General features: G+C 52.3%; 1 long non-coding RNA gene across 1 annotated transcript; it reads left to right on the top strand.

The window, feature by feature from the left end:
* Positions 1-18,189: 18,189 nt before the first annotated feature.
* On the top strand, positions 18,190-20,830 carry LOC119825266. The gene is made up of 5 exons (XR_005287201.2): positions 18,190-19,522; positions 19,604-19,740; positions 19,823-19,949; positions 20,028-20,148; positions 20,232-20,830. It is a non-coding gene; the product is annotated as an uncharacterized LOC119825266 (long non-coding RNA).
* Positions 20,831-25,565: the final 4,735 nt, after the last annotated feature.

The following is a 25,565-nucleotide window of genomic DNA, read 5'->3' as shown; positions in this document are numbered from 1 at the left end:
TCTATTTAAACAAGGGCAAATATGACACAGGAGAGGCCTTTTGCCCTGTCATGGATGCATGGGGACACAGAACACTCCATAAAAGTCCTTCATGAGGCTTACTGCCTCAGGCGGGTCCCTTCTACTTGTCTCTCTCACGGTGAAGGGCCGGCGCCTGCTGGCTTGGTTGGGTGGGATTAGCCCACAGTACATTCCATCTGGCATTCTCCAAACAGAAGAATCTTAATAGGAAATTAGCCTTAAAAGGTGATGGGGGTCCTCCCAGGGCCACCTTCTGCAAGAAGCAGCATGTCACAGAGGAGGAAAACAGGAGTTAATCCCCATAGCCTTCCTGAGAGCTCTGCTGAAGAGGCTGTCACAGCTCATGATCCAGCCTGGGCCTCCCACCTCCCACGCCGTCCATGGCCTGGGGGCCTGACACCCTATGCTGGTGTGGCAGTGGTGGGGGGAGCATAGGGCCTTTGACAGCCAAACCCAAGGAGCTCAGTGAGAAAGGGGTATAAACTAGAACTCCAGGCTTTCTTGGGTTCTATAGGACTAGAGAGCCAGCTGGGGAAACTGAGCCTCTGGGTTCAAGAGAACACCAGAAAATGAAAGGGCAAGGACCACAGTGCATCTCAGTCTCCCTCAGGAGGATGACACCATCTCAAACCCAGCTCTATGTGGAAGAAACATGTATGCCCACAGTGGTGAAGACCTGAGGCGCGACTTTACATAAAGGGTTCTTTCTTGCTCAGCCCCCATTGGCCCTACAAAGAGAGGAGTGTAGAGGGGGTGCACCTGAGTCCAGCAGTCTGTCCCTGGGTGGGCCAGATGCTGCATAGGGCAGGTTCCCCTCCTCCCTGAGCACGCCTGGCCAAAGAGTACTGCTGCAGATGTCATTATTACCAGGACCCATTTACAGGGTGCACTTTGTACACGCACGGGTTTTACAATCCCTTTTATTAGCCATAAAAAGGGACAAGAGGAGAGACGGCAGCATGTTGGGGCTGGAGCCCAGCTGCTGCCCTGGCTGAAGAAAAAGGCCCAGGGCTGTGTGATAGCCTTCAAAAAGAACCCCAGCCAGATTTGCTCCTGGGATCTAGGGTCAGGGGATGGATGGACTTCAAGTCAGGGCAGGGTCCCTTGGACCCTTGTATATATTGGGTAGAGGGCAACCAGGGGCTCCAGAGAACCCAACACTCAGGGCTTTGTGGAACGGGGTAAGGGTAATGTGAAGGGTGGGAATTCATGAGTGTCTATACTGTTGTCTCAGTGGCATCCCCACTTCTGAGCTCTCTTTTAAGCACATGGGAGGGTCTAGGCTGTGCAGACCTGCCATCTCTTGGATGCCAGCTTCATGTGTCACTTCTTTGTCCCTCCATGAATCCCAGGATTTTCCATGACCTCTAACTATACCCCAAATCACAAGTGACCTCCAAGCTCATCTCCTTAATGCTGTTTCCAGTTTTCCGGAGTCCCAGGTAGCTGATTCAAGACATCAGAGCTATAGAAGGTACCCACCCAAGCCCTGGGTTGAGAAACAAGCATTTAAGATAGACTGAAAGCAAGACAAAACACTGGGAAGAACAGCCCCCAGTTCCGTGTCTGTAGCAGGGGACCTGTGTCTGTAGCCCTGATCTCTCCTACCCCATGCTCAGCTACTCCACACCTTAGCTTTCCCCATGAACCCGGACATTTTAACTGCCTAGAATTCCAGGTCTGGTTTGCTCAGGATGCCATGGAAATGTCTCCTGGGGTGCAAGAAGGTAGCTATCTAGGTGAGGCCTTGATATCCCAGGGAGCCCAGTTAGCCTGTTTCTGAGCTCTATGACCAAGGCCATCCCTGGGAATTAGTACGGTTGGCAAGCAGGTGATGCCGCCACCCCCTCCCCACCCTCACTGCCCTTCCATCAGGAGAAGAAACATTCCTGATGCTGAAGAGAAAGAGGCTCTTCAAGGACGAAGAGGCTGTTCCTGTCTGGTGAGGTTCCCTCTCTCACTGCCTCCCTTCCTTTCTCAACACAGGAGTAGGAGGGCACATGGGAGAAGCCAAACCCCACATAGGTTCTGGGTAGAGAGCTGGTGGGCACTTTCAGGAGGCTACGTTGTAATCTAGGTCTCTCAGAATAGCCAGTACCAGAGGCAGGACCCCAGCACCTCTGAGGAGGCTGGGGCTATTGGGTTCATTGAAGAATTGATATGGAGTCCTCAAAGTGCTGGTTCTGGGCCAAGTATCTCCCATCCCTGCTGACAAGCCTGGCGCTAACCCAGCTCTCTGGGCAGCCTCTCAGGACTTTTACAGCCCCCTTTCCCAACTTGTCTCTTGACAGTTGTAAGGTCAGATCAGCAAGTTGGTTCTGGATCCACACAGGTCCAAAGCCTAGGCATTATGTTGCCAGCACACCAGGGTCCGTATTAGAGGTTTGGTGGCTACTGGAGGCTCTGTTCAGTCTTCCTGGAGGGGGCCGCCCCCTCCCACAATAGGTGCTTTCCCGAGGCTAGGGGTTGCCCCTCCCATAACAGAAATTTTCCCTAAGGTAGGGGCTGCCTCCTCCTGCCAACACCCATCAGACAGGGCCTCCTTCAGAGGAGAAGAAAGACCTGAGTCTTTGGGGTCTGTCCAGAGGCACTCTGCAGGCTGTGGCCCCCCTCCCGGGCCTGAGATTCCTGGAGGCCCAGGCATGGCCTCCCCCACCACCATGGAAAGCTGGCCCTAATCAATAAGGCCACATGTTAAATAAATCACTCAGAGGCTTAGTGCTTGTTCCTGCAGTGGCTGTAATAATAGTATTAACAACAATGTCCCTCAGAAGCCTGGCAGAGGCTCTACTTGTGGGTAGAGATGGGGCGGCGGTGGGGGGGGGGGGGACAGGGGGCTATCTGGCGTCCAGGGCTGGGGCCCTGCCTCCAGCTTCTGCCCACCCGCTGGGCCCACAGCAGCCCATAGCCACAGTCCAACCCTGGGGCTCTTTCTGTTCAGGGCAGTCTGCAAGGCTCAGACCCAAGCCCACTGAGACAGGACTGAAACTCGGTGTGACCTAGCCCCACCCCAGGATACACCCTAGGAATAGACAATTCTGTTCCGTGTGATTTCGAGGCACTCCTGAATAGGACTGCAGAAAAATGGGGGGGGGGGGACTGAGAGATCCCAGTCTGAGAAAGAAATGGCAAAGTCAACAAGGAGAACAGATTAGGAACAGGTACAAATTTACCCCTTGTTTCACAAGGACGTCTTCTTTCTTAATTTCACCCCTAAACTATCTCCAAAAAGTCAGGAGGGATCTGTGGCTACCCAACCTCACAAGGAAGTAGTCTGGGCCTGTGGGCCTAGCACTCCCTGCCCCTATCTCTCCAGAGGGGACTGGCTAGTGGGATCTGGGGAACAACCACTATCTCCCTATCCCTTTGTAACGTGCCTAGTGAGTAAGCCATACCCCAGGATGTGAGGGCTGCAAGCTGCTAAGGGAACAGAGGGGCTTATCTCTTCTGAAGACCTGTTCTGTGAAAAGTGTGCCTCAGAATCATGACTAGACCTAACTCAGAGCCCAGGAGGTGCCAAGTGGCAGTGGAGTTGGCAGGAGGCCTACAGAGGCAAAGGGTGGTGGTTTGTTTCACCACACAAACTAGCTCTCTACCACCCAGAGGCTCCAGTCCTGTCTGGAGCATGGAGAGAGACAAACAGGACCCTCTCTCAGTGTCTGACAGACATGCAGGGTATTCAATGAGGGAGAGGCACAACCATTGTGAGGCCGGAGAACCTGCTTTCTCTCCCTCAGTGGGGGAGACTGCAAGGCCCACAGATGACCAAGGATCAGCGAGGAAGCCCTGACTTTGGAGAAAGACATGAAGGCCAGAAGGGAACCTGGCACCCCATCTGCGTACCTTTGCATAGCTCAGGGCTAGTGCCAACACTGTCTGATGAGGACTGACGAGAGGGTCCTTAACTTCACTGTGGTTTCCTAGAGGCTTAGTCAAGAGTCACTCTCCCAAGCCTGATCCCATGCCATGGTTTGGGGAAAGCTCAGTGAATGTTGAGACATCAAAAACTATTGAGTTCAAAGGGCAAAGGTCACGCGTTCCAGTTACCCCTGGTTTCACTTCAGACCCTAAAAGGAAGGGTAGTGAGGGAGAAGAACACAGGCCTTTGCACTAGGCTTTTTCTTCCATGCCTTACACAGGGTTGGGAGCAGAAGAGGGACCCAGGGCAGCTTGCACATACCCAGGGCCTGCTCTTTTTTTTCAGAAGCAATAAAAAACAAATACTTTGCTCTTTGCCAAGTCCCCACATCCCTCTAAAATAAAACTGAAGGATCAGCATCCAGAGAAGAAGAAGAAGGAGAAGGAGAAGAAGAAGGCAGCTAGTAGGTTGTTTGCTTGTAGCCCCCAATGAGATGAGGAGCTGGGAGGGTTCTTGGGGGTTCTTTTCTTCTTTTTTACCCCTGAGGCCCTTGAGCCCAAGTAAGTAATTTTTCTACCCCAGCCTTGCCCCAGTGCCCACCCTGAGCCTAGGACAGCAACTACATGAAGGAGTCCAGGAAGAGGAAGAAGGAGGGGAGGGAGGGAGGCCACAAGGGGTGAAATTCAAACTGTTTGTTGGCCCAACCACCAACTTAAAACAATGAAGTCAGAGGAAGTCCCATAGGAAAGAGAAACAGGCTAGGGGCCAGGTGGTCAGGGGAGCAGCTCCAAGGGGCCAGGGTCACCCTCAGAGACCTAGCTCTTTGCAGAAAACCCAGTCAATAGCATGGAATCTTCCTGCTAGATTGAGTCTGTTCAACACTCGCTCCGAAGCGGGGCTCCAAGAGAACCAGAGAGATAGTCCCTTGAGGGTGTTTCAGATAGATCAGGTATTGGCTGGATTTGTCAAGGGGTTCCATGGCCTGAGGAGTCTCTTAGACACAACTGTCACCGAGGCTTGATAGCGCAGAGAGCTGTGGCCCCTAAAGAAGCAATGGTTCCTCATGACCTTCACAGTGTTTCACGTCACTTGCTTGGCAGGCATTCTCCAAAGGGACAGGGAAATGGAGGACCCACACCCGGCACAGCTTGCTCAGCACTGGAAGATGGTGTCTGGAGAGGTGCTGAGCAAAGAGGCCTGACAGCTCTCCTGCCTGGAGACTCCAAGTTCCCCAAACCAGGAGACTCCAGCAACTTAGTTCACAGCAATCCAAGTTAAGCCAGCACTCACATCCCAGGTTTCCCCCAAGGTGTTTCTAAATCCAAAGCCCTTCTGCTCTGGTCCGAGTGTGGACCCTTGGATATTCACATGGATACTGACACCACAGGAAGGTACTTCTCCCAGGGCCTGCAGAGCAGAGTTAAACTAGCGCCCAGTTCTAAGGCAAAGGGAGCTGGATACCTGGGCCGCTCCGCCTGGGGTCTAAGGCAGAATGGGGTTTTGGATTCCTCACCCTATCTGTCCCCTCTTCTGTCCTCCACCTTCTATGAGGCTGAAGGAGTCCTTCCTGTCCTGGTGTTCCATGGAAGCCTGAGGCCTGCCTAGACACAAACTCGAACTGGCTTCTCCTAGGCCTTCATGCCCTAGCAAAGGTACCAATCTGTGTCCCACTATAGCCAAGGCAGGAATATGATATTCAGGGACAGTCAGGACCACTGAGGAGAAAACTGTTGCCTTGGCTGCAGGTCCCCATGGAAAAATCCTGAATCCAGGAGCAGAAGATTCAGGAATCAGGCCTGGAGACAGGGGCCCAGTGTTGGAGCATGGACAGGCCCTGAGAGTGTGAGGAATACTTTGGTCACTCAGAGGCAAGACGAGTGGGGGCTGGGGACAAGAGTGTATGAGGAGAGTCCTTGCTAGGAAGGAGGGATGTGGAGCTAAGAAAGAAAGGAGGCAAGAGATAGTGGGGAAACTGAGGCAGACCAAGAGTGTAGTGGTTTTAATTGGCTCAGACTACCATATAAACCAGTGCAGAGGAAGCAGTTTAAACAGCAGCTACTAGCTGAGTCATAGAAGCTTCTTAGAAGCCCACGTTTGAGGGGCTGCTGGCTTGGCTCTTCTGAGGCTGGTAAGATGGTACCTTCCCCTGGTCCTGGTGTAGTTGCTCCCTACAAATCTGTGCCATGTTCTCTCCTGGTAATGAGAATCGGTAGTGTGAATCGGTGCCCACTCTAGAGACGTCATATTAACTTACTCTGCAAAGACTGCCAACACCAACAACAGTCATACCCTAAAGAACTGAGGGCTCGAGTTTCACCTTATCAGTTTGAGGATGGAGGGAACATAATTTATCTCAGGATTTTTTCTTTTTTGCTCCAAGAAATACCACATTAGGAGGAGGCTAGGGCAGGACACCCACAGACACTCAGGAAGTAACGAGCAGAGAGGGCAACAAATGTGTGTCACAGGGACCACTGAGGAAGAAACCAGTCTGGAGCTGAGTAAGCTAGGCCACGAAAGGAGCAGGCAATGGAAGCTCCCTCCTCTCCAGGGCCCCAAGGGTGAGGCCCAGGGCGGGGAGTGCGGGGGCCTTGGTGGGAAGACAGGCAGTCAGTCATCTCCTCAGCCAGGGGAAGGAGGGAGCTGAGTGTGGGCTGAGCACTTGGAAGCCACAGTGTGGGAAACAGCCTCGCCAGAGCAGGATGTGAGGGGGACCCAGGAGAGGGGTGGAAGGCCATCGAACTGGTTGCACGTGCAGAGACATGGCCCCTCTGCCCGGATCCTGATGGTCTCCTGGGGGGATCCAGACCCCTGACTCATAGTCATACCACCAGCCAGGTGGAGACCCGCCCAGGAAGGGACTGGAGCCATCAGCTGCCTCCAAGGTCTGAGGGGCTCCCAGGCACCATGGGTTCCCTGCCTCCCCTCCCAGTCCCCACATGAGGCTCCGATGAGGGAAGTGAGTGAACGCATAAGTTCCTTCCAACTAGCTCATCAGCAGAGCCCAGATGGAAAAATCCGCCTCCATGGAGCCTTTGAAATTGGAAATGATTTCTCTGGAAATATGTAGCGTGAGGGGTGAGATAAAGGACAGGCCTGTGTGTTCCCTAAGACAGACACTGTTAGCTCCACATGCCATGAAACCCCTTCCCAGGGCCCCTGCTATCACCTTTCTCCACTCTCTTCTTGTCCCCTATTCCTGATTGTCCCAACTCCTGGTGACACAGGAGGGTCTGGATCAGCCAGATACATGATCCAAGGTTCGAGGCAGGAATGGGAACTGTGAGCTTGTGAGTTAGCTTGCTTTCCCCCATGTCAACAAGGCCATAAGGATGGTGGTCTCCCATTAGAGTCCTCCCTCCCCAACCTTGCCCAGCCCTTGCCTGTTCACACCAACAGAAATTCCCCTGTGATGATTTAGACACCCCAGTGCACCCAAGCCATATATCACCCTTGTCTATGGCTTGTCCCTGTTTGTAAAGGAGCCCGATGCCCCTTTGTCTTCTTGAACCCCCCAAATCTCCTTTCCTTATTCCTCGATGAGACACCCCCATGAGCATACTTCTCTGTAGTCATCACTAGAGAGTAGTAGTATGCAAAAAAGTCCCAGGTTCCTGCCATCTTGTGGCTCTGCAGCTCTGGGATCCTAGGACAATGTGCCCTTTCTTCTGGGGGCAGAGGGGAGAATGGGGAAGATCCCCTGGAAACCTTTAGAGGCCAGAGCAAAAGTGACTGTGTTGCCACTTGTGAGTCAGGCACCATGCCTACAGTCAGGGAGACATATCCACAGAGTGGGTCCTTGCTAACCTCTCATGTCCTTGCCTTCCACTTCTAAGACTTTGTCTCTCCTCTATCCCAAGGGCTGTTCTTTGAGATTCACAATAATGGCTTTGCAGGTGGAGCTGCTCTGCTTAGGATGGTAAGTAACCTTGGCTTATGGCAACAGGACCTGTAGCTGGGCCATACTATGCTTGTGGGAAAGGAAGAGGTTGAGAGGAGAAAGTTTGTGCTCTGAAAGCTTTCAACCAGGTGGTTCAAGTGCAGCCCAGACCCATGAAAAGGGAAGGGAAAGAGAGAGTCTACCCACAAGAGGGCATGTGGGCACGGGTGTAGCCAGCCCAAATAGATACCTATGGACAGTGGATGGTAACAGAGAGTAAAGACCAGATGAGCCCCTAACATAGACTTCAGGAAGGGAAACAGGGGAAATGTCCTACTTCCTGATGAGTCCCCAAGCCATGAAGAGAGTGTGGGAAAGTGGAAGAGCCAGGGAACAGCAAGGGCCCCAGGGTGACAGTGGACCTTCCTCTGGCCTTTCTAACAGCAGCCCCCAGTGCACAGCCTCAGCCTTCAGGAATGTCCTGTCGATGGCAAAAGCTGCCAAAGAGAATGGACAGGACCCAGGAGTGAGGTCCAGGCAGGTGGCTGGCGGCTCTGACACTTTCCTGGCCATAGTCTCCATCCCCCATGGACACTGCTGAGGTTTGGGGGGCTTAAGCATCTGGGTGTAGGGGAGAGTTTCCAGGCCTTTTGGCCCATCTGCTCAGCTCTCACTTGGAGGGCTTGTGTTGTTGAGATGTCTGAAATATTTGTTTTCCAAAGGATTAACTTCCAGATGATTCCAGGAGGGCCAGGAACAATCCACAAGGCTAGAGGAAGGAGGCCCTTGTTCCCTCTTGAATGCAAACCAGGACAGCATCCTCCACCTAGATGAACCGGGTGACCTTATTTTTCTTGCTCTAAGAGTCATGTGATTCACTCAGTCCATCACTAGTCCCTTTATTAAAAGCATTTTAAAGCTGGGGTATTCAAATCCCTTTGCCAGTACCCTTCTTTGCTAAGTAGTGAGTGAAGTGGTCCCCCACTTCTCAAGAGGTCACTGTCACAAGATTGGACTTGGCCTAGCCTTTCTTCATTGCCTGATCTGCCAACTTCTCCCCTCATGTACTAAAGCCTCTTCTCTTCCATTACTATCCTCATACAGATGTGGGTCAGCACCCACTCTGTCCCTGGAAATCAAGGTGATGAGTTACTAACTGCCCTAAAAGCCTTCTTCACATTCCTGGTCTCACCCACCTCATATCGTAGATCATGGGATAGTGGTGGTCCTATGATGTAGGGAACATGGATGATAGCCTGACCTACCTGGTAAGGCCATGGCATGGGAAGTTCTTCTATATATGTGTCGCTTTTATTGGTTAAAGAATAAAGCTATTTTGGTCTACAAAAGTGAGAGAGGACCCCTGAAAACACATAGTTTATCTTTGAGGTCAGAGTCTGTGTACTTTTGCTCAGTCCCTGAATAAGAACTTAGGTTCTTACAGATGGTGACATCACTGGGTCAAAGATGATGCTCATATGTCTTTTGCAGCCAGAGCAGAAACAATGAGCAGAGGGCTGATGCTCTGGAAATGAACTGTAATGGATATATTAGAGCAAGGAAGAAACCAGAGGTCATAAGAGGCCAGAGGAAGGCTGAAGGTAGAGAAAGAAAGCATCCAGGGTTGCCAAAACAGTGGAGACACCATGTATAGGTGGCCTCAAAGTGGTAATCTCAAAACTCAGTCAGACTCAGCACATATACAGGGACCACAAAGGACAGTACCTCAGACATGCTCGGCTCCTTCTTCTCTCTCTCTCCTCATCTTTCCAGAACTCTTGTTTGGAAATAGATATCATGCTTTGTGTTTACCCACTCTGTTGTAGAAGACCCAGTATGCCTACCAGGATTCATCCAGAGATGCCCATAATGGCTGTAGTGCATGGCACTGTGCTCAGGGGTTAAACCAGAAATGAGGGAGCCATAGTGCTTAGCTGTTTATAGTGCCTGCTGCTCAGGTTCTGAGATGAAGCAGTCAAGAATGAGATGGGCAAAAAGCAAAAGAGGGTACAGGCCATGTGGACATCACAAGGATATGAGGGAACCCAAGTGTGATGTAGGAGAGTCTTCTGTTTGTGTTGATTTCATTCGTTAATAAAGAAACTGCCTTGGCCCATTTAATAGGCCAGCCCTTAGGTGGGTGGAGTAGACAGAACAGGAAGAAGGAAGTGAGGTAGATGGCTCAGATAATTGCCCCACCTCTCCTCTCTGGGACAGTCGCCATGAAGCCAGCCACCAAGTCAGACATGCTGAATCTTTCCTGGTAAGACACCACTTCGTGGTGCTACACAGATTATTAGAAATGGGGCCGGGCGGTGGTGGCGCACGTCTTTAATCCCAGCACTCGAGAGGCAAAGGCAGGCGGATCTCTGTGAGTTCGAGACCAGCCTGATATACAAGAGCTAGTTCCAGGACAGGCTCTAAAAGCTGCAGAGAAACCCTGTCTCGAAAAACCAAAAAAAAAAAAAAAAAAAAAAGAGTTAATCAAGATGTGAAAATTAGACAATAAGAGGCTGGAACTAATGGGCCAAGCAGTGTTTAAATGAATACAGTTTGTGTGTTGTTATTTCGGGTTTTAAGCTAGCCGTGTGGGAGCCAGGCAGGATGAAAAGCAGGCCTGCCCTTAGCTCATCACTACACAAGAGGACAGTCAAACTATGTTTGCCCCTTGCAATTTTGGATTGCATTGAAATGCTACTCCCCAATTCAGGTCTGTTCTCACCTGAACAGGTGTACCTCAATGATCCTTTCTGTTCCACAAAGGATGACAGTGCCCTAGATCCGATAATGGTGTCTATCCTGCAGAGGAAAAAGGTTGGACACAGACACAGTCACACAGGGAAGCTTCCACACACAGGAAAGAAGCAGAGACCTAGGGAATCCTAGTGACCTAGAATCTAAGGACACCTAGTGTTTCCAGAGCCTGGAATGGACAGGAAGGATCCTCTCCAGAAGCCTTCTGAAAGTACACCTTGATCCTGAATTTGTAGTCTCCAGAACTGTGCTAGAATAAATTCCTGCTTTTTCAGTCCCAGTTTGTGATAATGTGGGGGAAATCTCAAGATACTCACACACACTCCAAAACCAGGGTGAGGGGTTGCCAAGACAAGCTAGCACCTTTCATGAGGAAGCTGCAGTACGATCAGCTCAGTACCCACACCACCAGCTTGAGGACAAACCTGAGATAATGCATTGGTTAGAGTAGCTAGGGGCTGGCACTGCAAGTACAGACTGCAGTAACATCTAAAGACCACCTTCAATGCACAATTAGCTGTTGCTCTCTGTCTTAGTCGGTGTTCTATTGCTATGAAGAGACACTGTGACCATGACAACTCTTATAAGAGAAAGCATTTATTTGGGGCTTGATTACCATCTCAGAGATCTAGTCCATTTTCCTCATGGTGGAGCATGGCAGCACGCAGGCAGACATGGTAGCTGAGAGTTCTACATCTGAATCTGTAGTCATCAGGAAGAGAGAACCATAGGGCCTGGCTCCAGTCCTTAAAACCTCAAAGCCCACCTCTCACCCCGCCCAGTGACACACTTCCTCCAACAAAGTCACACCTCCTGGTTCTTTCAAATAGTGTCACTCCCTGGTGACTGAGCAATCAAATCTATGAACCTATGTGAAACATTCTTATTTAAACCACCACACTCTTCCACCCTCCAGGTTAATCTTAGCCAGGCTAGTTGACTAGGAGCTGTAAGAAATGGTAAGAACTGAGCGTTCTGGAAAGCAGAATCATTATCTAGACATGATGAGGCACACCTATAATCCCAAGGCTCAGGAGTTGGAGGCAGGAAGATCAGAAGTTCAAGGTCATCTTTGGTACATAGCTGGTTTGAGGTTAGCATGGGCTACAAGAGACCCTGTATTCTCACACAAAAATCAGTTCTCTTGTACACTAAGATTTCAAGGCCAAAGTTAAGATATCCATGTCTGTAGAGCTGCTTTCTCCTTAGGTTTTTTTGGCTTATAGATGGCATCTTCAATCCACTTTGAGTGACACACTATATCTTGTCCCCGTCCTTAGACAGGGATGTGCTTATGTTTTCATGCTGATAACACTGGGCCCATGTCCCATCCAGGTGACACCTCTGTGCCCATGTCCTATCCAGATAACATCTTTGTTTCATTGTCCCCTCAAGATGACACCTATGAACATGTCACATCCAAGAGGCAGTTGTATTTGTGTCCTATCCTGGTAACACCTCTGTGCTCATGTCTCATCCAGGTGACACCTATCTTTGTATTCCAACCAGGAGACACTTCCATGCCATTATCCAAACAAGGTGACAGCTCTGTTGGTGTCCTGTGGAATCCGCATGGCATGTTCTATTCAGGAAACACCTCTGTGCCTATGTCCTATGGAACCCCTATGCCCATGTCCCATCCAAAAGACACCTCTGTGCGTCTATCCTATCCAGGTAATACAGGTGATACCTCTGTGCACAAGTCCCATCCAGGTGACACCTCTATGCCATGTCCCATATAGATAACATCTCTGTACCCATGTCCCATCTAAGAGATACCTCTGTGCCTGTGTCTCACACAGGTGACACTTTGTGCCTGTGTCCCATCTAAGTGGTACCACTATGTCCATGTTCCTTCTAAAGGCATCTATATACCCATGTCCTTTTCAGGTAATACCTCTGAGCCTGTATCCTATCCAAGTGACACTCTGTGTCTATGTCCTATGTAGATAATACTCTTGCATATATGTTCTATCCAGATGACACCTCTGTGCCCACAATGCCTCCAGGTGCCACATTAGTGACCAGGTCCTATCTAGGTGATTCTCTGCTGTCCCTATCATAGCTATGTGACACCTCTGTGCCCATGCCCTCTCTAGGTGACATCTGTGCCCATGTCCCACCTATGGGACACCTCTGTACCATTTTCCCATCTAGGTCACCAGTGTTATGCTCATGTAGCTATCCAAATACCAGCACCATACACATGTTCTTGTCCAAGTGACAACACTCTGTCCAGATGTTACATGGTACCACCATGCTCACAGTGTCTGAGAGACACATTGTGGGGGTTGGTTCTTTATGGGGATAGTGTCCAGAAATGAACAATGTGAGCTGGCTCTCAACTAAGAAGGCTCATAATTTGAGCTTAGGACCTAGGAGATGGCCACGTCCTTAGAAGAGACTGGGGCTTCCCAGGATGTCTCACATCTACCCTCTCTGTCCTCAACTTCTTGGAGAGTCAGTAAAAAGGAATCTAACTCCTGTCTCGATGAAGCTGGACTCTCTCCGCCACCAGACCAAGTTCTATATCCAACATCAGGGCTCAGATTAGACTGCCATGGGGTACTGACTCTCATTAAAGTACCATGCTTCAGTTAGGTCTGTTTGCCCACCAGCTGCTAGTCATTGACTAGTCGCTAAGCTAATCTCACGCATTATTACTATGACCAGAGCAGGCCAGACTTGGCTCCATGAGTCCCCAAAATCTCCATTCATTGTGCAAGCCCCAGCAGTCTCCGAATTGACGAATTGACAAAGACACATTAAGCAGGTACCAGAAAGTAGAGAGCTCTGCTTCCATCCAATAGGTATGCAAATGCAGCTTTAGGCTCTTAATCCACCAAGGAGTCCTGCTCTCCCTTAAAAGCCTCCTCACCTCAGTAGTTGGATGTGATGCAGTCAACCCCAACCATCTTTGACGATTCCAGGAGGAACACAGCAGAGGAGCGCAGCCATGGTGCCACGAAAAATATGTGTTCTGGTGATCAGAGAACACTGGGTCTGCCCAGAGCCCGAGTAATGCTAAAAAGACAGCCACCACCTATGGCTCCTGCAATGACCACAGAAAAGGTAAAGGTTGACAAGCAAGGAAAGATTCGATTCCCATGTCCTCAGGTTGAGTATGCAGGGCTCTTAAACCCAGGATCCCAAGGGGCACCCCAAAACATATATGGGCTTCCATCAGACAATGGGAATTTTGCAAGGAGACTGCCCTATTCTTGGGTGCCCGCTGAACCCATTGCGAGTTTTAGAGACTGAAGTTGCCGCGTGGTGGCAGCACCATCTCTTGCTCCAAACGTAAAGAACCCCGGCATTAGGACCCACAAGTAGCAATGTCATGGGTCACCCAGATCCTGTGCCTCAGTAGATCATGAAAGTAATTAGGAAGACAGGACTCACGTGTTTTTAGGCTGGTTCCCATGGTCTTGGACCCCCACCCCAAATCAACAAAATCGGCTAACTATTGGTGTGCGTAAAGACTGGGGTTGCTGCACGATGGCAGCGAAGTTTCATACTCACGCATCGCAGTCCCGAGGCGGACTGCGACTGAGATCGGGGTTCACTCATAGCAGTATCTATGATCCCCCCTGGCCTGGGCTTCATGAGGCCAGAAATTCACAAGAGTCCTTAATAGAACTTTCTTGTGAGCCATACCAGGCATCTTACCTATAGGGCTCTGAGGCTGTCGGTGTTGTGGTATGGAAATCAAGGCATTTTTACTATGTGTGGGGATCATGGAATGTGTTGCAGGTATCATAGTGCCAACCCCACTCAGTATTGTCCTCACGGTACAGACACCTAACATCTCCGGTCAAGGAACCACTTAAAGAAAACACTTTACTTCGGCCCTGGTCGCCCCAGACTCTTTAAGCAATAACAAAGCCAGTCAATCTGGGCTTTGAGATGCTGATTAGGGAGTTCAGATGTTAAGCAGCCAAGAAGAGCACAGCTGCGAATTGTTCGGCAATCTGAGGATTCTCCTAACAAGTCTCAACCTTACCTAGGGAGCTGCAAACCCTGTTTCAATCCTTGGGTGCAAGCTCGGCCCTAAATCAGCTGTAGGTGTGGCGGGGCCCCAAAGTTGCCATTTGTGGCAGCATCATTTTACACAAGTAACAGCTTAGAGGTGGCAAACGGTTTTACTGTCCCCGAGAGCCTCCATATGAGAGTCATCAGAAGGCAGGACACTTGCGCATTTTTAGAAGGGACTCCTTTGGTCTCATATCCCATAAACCAGTGCATGTAGCTCAGTACCAGATGGCACAGAAGCCATTGTGGGTGGAAAGACCTAAATTACCATTCTGGTAACAGCATAGTCTTAAACATTGTAGCCCAGAAGCACCAAAGATAGGGTTTGCCCGCGGCAAGGTCCGGGGCCAAATTTAGCGTTCACCTGTGGCAATATCCAAAGACCCAGTGTCTCAGTGTTTAAAAATATAATAAAAGGGTGGAATACTTGTGTTCCTGGAGGGATCTGTTTGGTCTCTGAACCCCAAAACCAGCCAGAGTGGCTTACTATCTCAAGCCATAGAAGCCGCTGTAAGCGTAGGGAAATGGCCGTTGCCGCGCGGTGGCAGCATACTCCTATGTATTATTGTCGAAATACAGCTTACTTGGGGGGGGGGGGATTCACTCCCAGGAGTGTCCTGGGACACCCAAACCTGATGCAGTTCACGGAGATTGTAAGATGTGTGCACCTCTAGAGTGGTGCCCTTGCACCTTGAAACCAGAGAACTTCGCTCATTCCCTACACAGCACGGGATCGGCTGTGGTTTGCAAGTTGCCGTGCGGCGACAGTATGGTCGGTCCTAAACATCTCGGCACGAAAATGTCAAAAATCAGGGTTCACCTCTGGCATTGTCCTAGGGCACTCGGCTCAGTCCTAGCATTCAAGGATGCATGAGGGCCATGGGATGGTAGGACACGCACATTTCTTGAGTAGTTCTCTTCGGTCTGGCACTCTTCGGTCGGCTCACTCTCCATACAGTGCGGAATTGGTTATGGCTGGCGAGAAAGACATTGCCGCGCGGTGGCAGCACATCCCTACACATTTCGGCACAAGGCGCTGGGATTGGGGTTCACCTTTGGCACTGTCCTAGGGCACTTGGCTCAGTCCTAGCATTCAATGATGCATGAGGGCCATGGGATGGTAGGACACGCACATTTCTTGAGTAGTTCTCTTCGGTCTTGCACCCTTCGGTCGGCTCACTCTCCATACAGCGCGGATATGGTTGTGGCTAGAGAGACAGTCATTGCTGCACGGTGGCAGCACATCCTTACATGTTTTGGCACAAGGCGATGGGATTGGGGTTCACCTCTGGCACTGTCCTAGGGCACTCGGCTCAGTCCTAGCATTCAAGGGCATGAGGGCATGGATGGTAGGACACGCACGTTTATTTCTTCATAGCTCTCTTCAGTCTTGCACCCTTCGGTCGGCTCACACAGCACGGAATTGGTTACGGCTAGAGAGACAGACATTGCCGCGCGGTGGCAGCACATCCCTACACATTTCAGCACAGGGCGATGGAATTGGGGTTCACCTCTGGCAGTGTCCTAGGGCACTTGGCTCAGTCCTAGCATTCAAGGATGCGTGAGGGGATGGATGGCAGGACACGCACGTTTATTTCTTCATAGCTCTCTTCGGTCTTGCACCCTTCGGTTGGCTCACTCTCCATACAGCGCGGAATTGGTTATGGCTAAAAAGACAGACATTGCCGCGCGGTGGCAGCACATCCCTACACATTTCGGCACAAGGAGATGGAACTGGGGTTCACCTCTGGCACTGTCCTAGGGCATTTGACTCAGTCCTAGCATTCAATGATGCATTGAGGGCGTGGGATGCTAGAACACACACATTTCTTGATCTCTTCGGTCTAGGACCCTTCCAGTCAGCTCATTCTCCAAAAAGGGAGAAATGTCGTGTGGTGGCAGTGTAGTCCTACACAATGCTAGGCAGAGGCGGCAAAGGTTGGGGTTCGCTCGTACCAATATCCAGGCTCTGTGCTTCAACGATTACCAAGAGTCATAGCGGTCAGACATTTGTGCACTTATGAAGTTGTCTCCTATGTCTTGGGACCACCAAAACTAGCCGGATCTGCTCAATCCCTAAATGGCAAAGAATCGGTTATGGTCGGGAGGCTCACATACTGCAAGCTGCCTCAAGTCTCACACACGGAAACCCCAATAGTCATGAAAGCAGAGGCTGAGATTCAACCACGGCAATGTCCCAGGTCACCTAGAAACCATAGTGAGAAGTGGCAGAGGTGTATGTGGAGGGCTCAGCTTGGTTTGAAGCAATGGAGGGCAGGAGGTGCCAACTGCTGCCTGGCCAGTGAATAGCCAGCCCGCGGGTAGTTAACCCTCAGCCTTTGTTATGCTGATGCTGCCAGGATTATTAAGGTTCATGGTGGTGGGGGGGGAGACGGGATACTTAAGGGAGTTGCTTGAGCTTTTAGACCCAGCGTAGAATGATTTCTCTCCCATCTTACATACCGATCTTTGAAAAGGATCATTTGTTTAAGAGCATAGGGATAGACGCAACTGCGAGGCGACAGCAGACTCACACACTACAGCTTTAAGATAAGAGAGGCTGGGGTCTAATTATGACCAAATTGGCGGTGTCTGTCAGTATCATAACCCAGAGTCCACCCATGAGATGACAGGAGCTGTCGCAGAGTAAAAATGGGATGGGGGGGGGGGCGCGTTAGCCAGAACAAGAGCCAGAAACTAGTTCTCAACTGGCATGCAGCAACTTGGCTGAGGGTCTGTCAAGGCACTATTGCATCCGAGGACCTGCTGAGTTGTCGTGCCAGGTCAGCCCAGGGGTCCTCCTCACACCTGGCGTTCCAGTCACTTCTGTTTAGGGCTGTCCTACTCTCTGTGGATGCTGACCCTATGGGTTAGAGCCGCAGAACTGAACAGAGGCCAAGAGCAATGGCAAGAGGGACCGGGCATCTCTCCTGTCTTCATTCTGTCAGTAGGATGAGGAGACCACGTTGCATCCCTGGTTAACTGGGGAGACGGGGGCTAGGCAGTGAAGTCGCTAATAGGATTAAAGGGTACTGGTAAACCTGATGGCCAGGAAAGGGGTAGTGAGGAGCACCCAAATTAGTTGCTTCGTTTAAGCCACTGTGGAAAGACAAAGTCAGTCAAGCAAAAAGGGAAAAAGACCGAGGGTTGGCCACCGGTAGATTGTTCACCCGTCCTGTGGCAGTATGAGACTTCTGCCCCCATACTCCTGCCGTGGTCGCCTTACAAGCTGAGTGGAGAACAGCTCCAGCATGGCAAGGTGCCCGGGGCACCACTGTTCCATGAAAGGCGCCAGTGGGCTAAGAGGCTATAAGTTCTCGACCCAAAGGGAGACACTTGGGGACAATGCCAGGCCCTGTCTAAGGAATTCAAAGTGCGAGTTATGGCGAAGCTGTCTTTGGAGAATTTTCAGGACGGGTGCGGGTGAGGGGTGAGGCGAACGTGCGCTGGAACGATCCAGGGTGGAGGTGGGCCCTGCGGGGGCCCCGGCGGGACCTTGCACTGATTGGCTGACTGAGTAGGGGCGGGAATTCTGGGCGGGGCCACACCAGTTAGAAAAAGCCCGGGCTAGAGGGGCCGAAGTACCGGGTGCGGGAGGGGGGTGGGGGGTGGGGGTGGGGGGTGATGGGGGAAACTGGGGAAGTTGGGGTGCTGGAGGAGAGGTGTGTGGGGCCGAGGAGCACCTCGGCATCTGGAGTCTGGCAGGAGTGGTGAAGGGCAGAGGGGCTAGCTCAGGCAGTGCAGAGGCCGCGGGACCTGAGAGCCTGGGAGGAGCGTGGTGTAGCTCCCAGGCATTGCAGAGACTGGAAGACATCGGTGTGGGGCTGAAGGGCCTGAACTAGGGTTAGTGAGGAATGGGGAGCCAGACATTCATCCCGGTCATTTTTGGTTACAGGACGTGGCGGCTGGTCGGATAAAGGGGAGCTGATGGGAAGGGTTCGACCCCAGACCTGGCAGTGGAGGTGTAGCTGGCAGCAGTGGGCAGGTGAGGACCGCCGTCTGCTGGGCAGGTGAGTCTCCTTCTTCTCTCTGGGCCTCGCTACGCTGACCTTCTAAAAGAAGGTTTAGAAAGCAGGCCGGTGAGAAGAAGTGGCTGGCCTCCCAGCAGAGTGGCACAGGAGAGGCAGAGCAGTTAGCAAAGGAGACATCGGTCTCGGGGGGAGCCGAGACAGAACAAAGCTGGGGGACCATTGGCCACCCCGGAGTGGACAGAGCATTTAGAGGGAAGGAAGAAGAGGACGCAGGGCTGCCAGTAAAGACTGAGGCTGCTGACTCCAGGGAGGTGATAGGTGACCTTGGAGACAGTGGCAGAGGCCGTGGAATCCAGCAAGAATAGAAGCATTCCAGGCTGGGGTCAAACAGGGCAGGGTGGGGTCACGAGACACAGATGGGTCCCCAGCCGCCACCACATCCCACCCACTGTAATTCATTTAGAAGCAGGTTCAAGAGTGGCTCTGGCAGGGCCTTCCGAAGCCTTTGCCAGAGCTTCGAAGGCCGGAGAGCGGGAAAGAAAGGCAGTGCGCAGGCAACATAGCAGGGTGTCATCAGGAGGGGAGTGGGGGGCTGCAGGTGTTGGACTCCAGGGGGATTTCAACAGCAAGGAGGCTGCAGTGGGTTCAGCCTGCAGACCCACCATTCCCATGTGGCACTGCGGCCCAGGGACTGGCGCGGAAAGGGCCCACAGTGGACTTGGTGCACTGTATGCCCTAACCGCTCAGCCCCTGGGTCTGGCATGACAGACAGAACATTTCCAGGGGAGTCAAGGGCACAGGATGAAGCCAGACAAGGCGAGGCAGGCAGGGCAGAATGGGTGAGCTTTCTAGGGAGGGGAGATTGGGGCGTAGGCAGAGCGGGGCAAAGCACCTGGGGTGGTGAGCCAGCGAGGCACTGGCCTCCAGAGTCCGTGGCCAAGGAGGGCCTTGCGGGCAGCGACGGAGCAGTGATCGGTGCCCCTGAGAGCGCGACTGGAGACTAGGGTAAGTGTCCATCTCACCTGTGGTCACCAGGCTCCTCCCACTCAGGTCCACTCTACTCATGTCTTCTTTTCTTCCCCACAGCCAGGTCTCCAGCCAGAGGTGGGTGTGCCTGCCAGTCACTGAAGGCCAGGATGACAGGTGTGGTCAATCCTGACAGAAAGATATTACATGGTCCGGTGTGACGGAGAGGACAGGAGGACAGTCATCCAGCCTTCCTGGTGAGCATCCTCCCTGCCACAGGGCCAGCACCCTCAACCCCCTAGCCGCCCACCCACTCACACCAGATTCTGTCATTTGCAGAACACCATGGGCTGGCGCCGTGGGGCACTGCCACAGAAGCCGTCTGTTCTTTTACTTTTCCCAAAGAGCTAACGCATCTTTGCTGCTCTCTGGATCCTCCCCCTACCTAGAACCCACAAGATGAAAGGTAAGGACACTTTTGCCCCATGCGGGTGGGGCATGGCAGGTTGCCAAGCCCAGGGATATCATTCTTTCCCACCCACAGAAATGGTGCTACCCAGCTCATGTCTGGGCCTTTGAATCCTGGGACTCTTAAGTCCGTCTAGCTCTTCAAGAATATGGCACTTAGAACCACTACACAACCTGCCTCAGGAATCGGCTCGAAGGTGAGCCAGGGCACCCTTCTGGAAGCTTGCCAAGTCCTCCCCACTCCTGGCCCCCACTCATTTCTCTGTTTTTCTCTATGCAGGTGAAGCTGAAGGAACAGACGGTGTTGACACCTTGAAAGAGCAGACCTACAGCACCCACCCACCCACCACTAAAATTCCATCTTCATGGCCAACTCTGCCCTCGCCTGGGAGACCACCACCCACATCATCCCGGAACCAAGCCTCTACCCCGGGATGGACCCATCACCATCATCTCCCTCCTGTCTTCTTCATCATCCTTTCCTGCAACCTTTTGTTTCTTTCCTTTTGTTTTTTCTTTGCTTGAGAGACTCAAAGCGTCCGTGACTCTGTTTCCCCACCCACCCCCTTTGAATTCAATTTGCACTAAGTCGTTTGCACTGGTTGGAGTTGCGGAGACCGCCTTGTGTCTCTCCGTGTGAATGTGTACAGGGAATGTGCGGGGGCCCCTTTGGCCATGCTACCCCAGTGCCTCCCTGTCACCCACTTCTGTCTGGGGGCAACTGGGTGTGGCCGTGTGCTTGAGGCCTTGCCTTCCCCTTGCCTAGTCTGGAAGCAATTCCATCATAAAGTGTTCAACAAGCCCTACTTCATCCTTTGTCCCTCCCCACCAGGGCCTCACCAGAGGTCTTGGGTCCATCAATAAATACAGTTACAGTCATTGGTCTCAGGGAATCATGATGTCTGCGACTCACTTTGGGGAGTATTGGGAGAAATGAGGGAGGGAAGAGGGATAAAAGAAGGGGCCGGTAAAGCACCCAGAATGAAGAAGATTATGAAATGGCCTCTAGAATGGAATGGGAAATAATGGATAGGAGGGGCTTATAAAAAAGAGTGGGACATTGGGATGGGGGACAGGAGGCACACAGGGAGGGGGCTCATGATGGGGTATAGCACCCAGAATGAAGATCATGGAATGGGGAAGGCCTCTAGTGTGGAATGGGAAATAATGGATAGGAGGGGCTTATGAAAAAGTGGGACATTGGGATGGGGGGATATGAGGCATACAGGGAGGGGCTCATGAGATGCCAAGAAGTTATGGTCTGGAAGGGGCCTGTGACTATGAAGGGGTCCCCGAGGAATGGGCAGAGGATATCACAAGTGGAGAGTGGCACAGTGGCATGTAAAGACAGAGGCAGGACTGTGGGGAGGCTCCCTAAAGAGAGGGGGCTGGGAGGTGAAGGGCATCCTTCGCAATGAGAGAAATGCTGGACCCCAACCAGAAACCTCTGGATTCCACACTGCTGCTCAGCCTTGCTTGGATAACTCCCTGAGTTCTCGTACTAGCCCCAAATCCAGCGGCATAATATAGGTTGTAAAGTGAATCTGACTTGCAGTGGGGCTCATAAGGGGTAGACAGCCATACTTGAGGCTGGGGAGGCCACAGCCACATAAAGAGGCCCATGGTTTGCCCGCTGAGCTCTGTGCTGGAGCCCAGGTAGATGCATGCAGTGGTATCTTCCCTTGCTGTCTGCTGTGAGTAGGAGCTGAAGTGCCACAGCAGAGATGTAGGGACATGCACAGGTCTGTGCGTAACTGCAGTGTAGAACATGGGGTACAATGAATACCCAAGGACACTAGGAGGTCAGAGTGTAAGGCCGGTAGATGGAGGGCTGTTCTTGGGGCCTTGCTTCCTAGGGTGTAAGCGTAGCACCCCATCGGGTTGTGACTAGTGTCCTCATAGACAGCAACGGGCTGAGCTGACCCCTCTGTCTCTGAGCCTCCTACCAACCTTCTAGCTCCTAGACTCTTAGCTGTACAAATACAGGGAAGGGACTTGAAGAACAGCTCTTAGAAATGAGGCTGGGGTCCTAGGCCCTCATCCCCCTCCCCCAGTTCCACTGCTTACAACAGTCAAGAAAATCTTCTCTGGCTGACAAAGACCAGACAGGACTGACGGTCAGGAACACCCATCCTCTCTACCCCATACCCTCTCTGGGCAGTGGGCCAGCTCCTCCCCACCCTTACCACATGCCTGGTCTCTCTTCTGCACCCTCCACAACCCTTTTTCTCATCATCATTTGGCCCTCGAATTTGCTGGGAGGGGGACCTCTGTGGTCTCCCTGTGCTAGGACAGGGTGGTTGGGACCCACTGGACATAATTACATGTGGGTGTTTCTCTGTTCATATCCATAGAGGATTTCAAAATCTTCCAGTCAGATGATGTCCATCTTCCTAAGAACCTCCCCCGTGACTTGCCCCAGTGACAAAGTAGCCGTCTACTGTGTCATGGATGGTGGTATCTACAGCCTTTAATATCAACATCTGACCATCCAATGCTGCAAAAGCCAGGCTCAGAACAAAAGCTACCTTACCAGAAACGTCAGCTGGAATAGCTGGTCAGTGTGGCAGGCAGCCCAGGAGATGGACGTTGACCATTGGGGTAAGAGCACCCAAGAAGGCCCAGAGTCTGTCTAGAGACACAGAAAAAGAGTCACAGAGTACAAAGGGGGTTCAGAAATGACATGAGCTGCCTCCTCTAGGCCCTGCTTTCCTGGTCACCTGGAAAGTCTAGCGTGCTAAAACTGAGTTGTACCCAGACTTTGAGGTGTGGGGTGCTGGAATCACATGTTACCATTCTGGAATTCTACCCAGAAGATGTTAAGACAAATCTGGGGAAATGGGGGTGCCAGTATGGCAAGAGAGGAATTGTCCGCAGTGGACACTGTCATGCACCCGTCCTGTCATTGCGGCAGATGGAGAGGATGTTGCAGGCCAGGATCTGTCATGGGTTTATCCACACCTCCTTTATTTAATGCAGAAAGTTCTGAAGCTGGTGTCTGAAGCCAGGAGCTCCCCTCAAGAGAATTGGTTGGAATGGGGATGTATGAGAACAGGACCTCAAGGTACAGGCCCCCAAATCACCATAGCTCTGCAAACAGGTGTGCCTGTGAGTCTTGGGCCTCAAGAGCCTCGCCCAGGGGTGGGGGCTGGGAAAACAGAGGTGGCCCAGCCCCCCACGCCCCCAGCCAGCACAGCCCCTCCATCAGCCCACGGTTTGGAATGTGTTTACCTTTAGCCCAACCCGATTTCCTGCTTTTTAGAAAAGGGGCTTAGAGAGGGCTGCTAGACAGGCTCCAAGCCTGCCACCCAAAGGCACTTTCAACCCACCCCCCCACCCCCCGTGCTGAGAAGCTAACAGGGGTTTGAATTTCATCCCCAAACCCCAGCCAGGGTGGGTAGTGGGGAGGGTGGGGAGGGGCTGGCTGCTCCACACAGCACGGCCTGGGAGGAGATGTTTCAAATCTTCATGGGGCCCAGGGTCCCCAGCACAACCCCCACCCTGCAGGCACAGAACTACAAGGGTCCTCACACACCCAACCCCCCTCCCCAGCTATGTTTCAGTGACAAGTTTAGGTTGGACAGAGACTGGAGTAGCTCATTAGAGAGTCCTTATCAAGTAGTGTGGCCACAGTTTGTCTCAGGGTTTGTCCCTGGAGCCCCACGTGCTGTGTGGATTAGTGTGTCTGTGTGTCTGAGGGCCACGTGGCCTCACCTATACCCCGGTCTGTGTGCTGACCAGTTGGCCAGAGGTTGGTTCTGAGGCTGAAGCTTAGGCTGAGGTTCCGTCCTTTTTCAGGATTCTCTGTGGGGTGAGTGTGGTCAAGACCCCGTGTGTGGGAACACTTCCTCCAGGAAAGTACACCCTTGAGTCTGACTGTATTGAGCGTCTGTGGTTTCATGTCTCAGGTTGAACTGAGTAACCCAAGAGCACGTTTCAGGCAGGAATCATGGCCATGGGGGAGGGACAGCAGTCAGAATATTTGCTATCCCACTGAGTAGAGAACATTCCAATACTGTGCAGTGAAGGAGGCCTCTTAGGCCCCGAGAGGGGAGGGCGGGGGGGAGCTGCAGGTCTGACTGCAGTACACCCTGTAGAATCTCAAACATGGTGTGGGACTGCAGAGGCTGGCCTCCCCCTAGCCAAACTGCACAAGGAGGGTCTCCTTTCCAGAGAAGCCACAAGGCTGGGAGTCCAGTCCAGTCGAGAGATTTATGTTGCCCTCTCCAGCCCTGCAGACCAGCACCTAACGAGAACCAGAAACTGGGCTTGAAGGCAGTCTGTCCGTCCCCTTCCAGCCTGATCCTAGCTCTTCACAGAAGACTTATCATTTGCATGTGCGTGCTGCGTAAGTGTGCGTGCGTGCGTAAGTGTGCGGACACATGCGTGTGCATGAGTGTGCGTGCGTGCGTGCGCGTGTGTGTGTGTGTAAGATGGGGAACTAGGGCTTTCTCTAAGATTGTATGAATCTCCAGAAAGGGGAACAGAAGGTTCTGGAAGGAGTTGTGGTCAGTTCTGGCCTCCCCTCAGGCTGTTGTAGCCAGGCTGGCTCAGCAAGACTACCCACCCTCTTTCTTTTCCTTTCCTTCCCGCCCCTCTCCTCTCCTCTCCTTTCTCCTCCTCCCCCCTCTCCTGGTGACATTGTTGGCCCCTTTCCAGGGCTGAGGGGAGCCGGCGGGGGCCCTTCCTGGAAGCCCACCTGCAAAGGCTTGCTGGGAAGGGGCCTGCTCTCCCTCAGGCTCCCACCCGCCCGCAGCCGTTTCCTGGAAGCAGTCACTGTGGGTATTCTGTTCCTTGTCAGCGCGAGCCTGCAAAATAAAGCAGACACTGTGCTCCTTGTCCTTAGGGAGCCCAGCTCCATCACCCCACACCTGGCAAGACAGCAGGCGGGCAGTCGGGCCACGGGGAGCAGTGTGAGGCGGGGGCTGGACCCATAAACAAGCACAGGCGCCAAGTACAGGAGGCTCCTGCCCCCACCCTCTGTGCAACACCTCTGAGATGAGTACATGCCAAACCCCAAAACAGCTATAGGTGCAAAAGGGAGGTCCCCAAGGATGGGACACCACGCGGACACCAGGGAGAGGCTGGTAGCGGGTCCATGGAGAGCTCAGTCCTGGGCTTCTGGCTTTGTAGATATCTTCTGCCTGAACAGGAGATCCCAAGGATCTGGGGTCACATGAGAGAAGCATCACAGTAAGGAAGAGAAGGGGCTTGGTAAAAACCATCGCCTTGAGCCAGGGAAAAAGGCAGTAGAGAGCTATGGAGAGTCAGAGTGGGGGCCTTGTGGGCACCGATCTGGGAGAAAGCCTAGACTCCCATCTTTCTAGGGAGAGAAATGAAAGGAAGGATGGTGAGAGATCTGAGAACAGGGGAACCTCCGAACACATACAGAGTTCTGGACAAGAGCGTAGAACCAGCACTGGGGACGTGCATCAGGCCAGGCCGCCAGGCGCCAGGCCGAGGCCAAGGGGTAGATGGAAGAAGATGACTCCCAGGGCTGATCATGGGGTACAGTGCTCGCTAGGTAGGGCCACAAACGACAAGAAAGTGACTGGTAGGGTTATGGAGCCTGGTGTCAGACTCTGGGGTCCATGCGTCTGAGAAAGAACAGGCT

The sequence above is a fragment of the Arvicola amphibius genome, chromosome 1 (assembly GCF_903992535.2).
Source record: "Arvicola amphibius chromosome 1, mArvAmp1.2, whole genome shotgun sequence".
NCBI lineage: Eukaryota > Metazoa > Chordata > Mammalia > Rodentia > Cricetidae > Arvicola > Arvicola amphibius.
The sequence above is the reverse complement of the archived record's forward strand: the minus strand, read 5'-3'. Positions and strand labels throughout refer to the sequence as shown.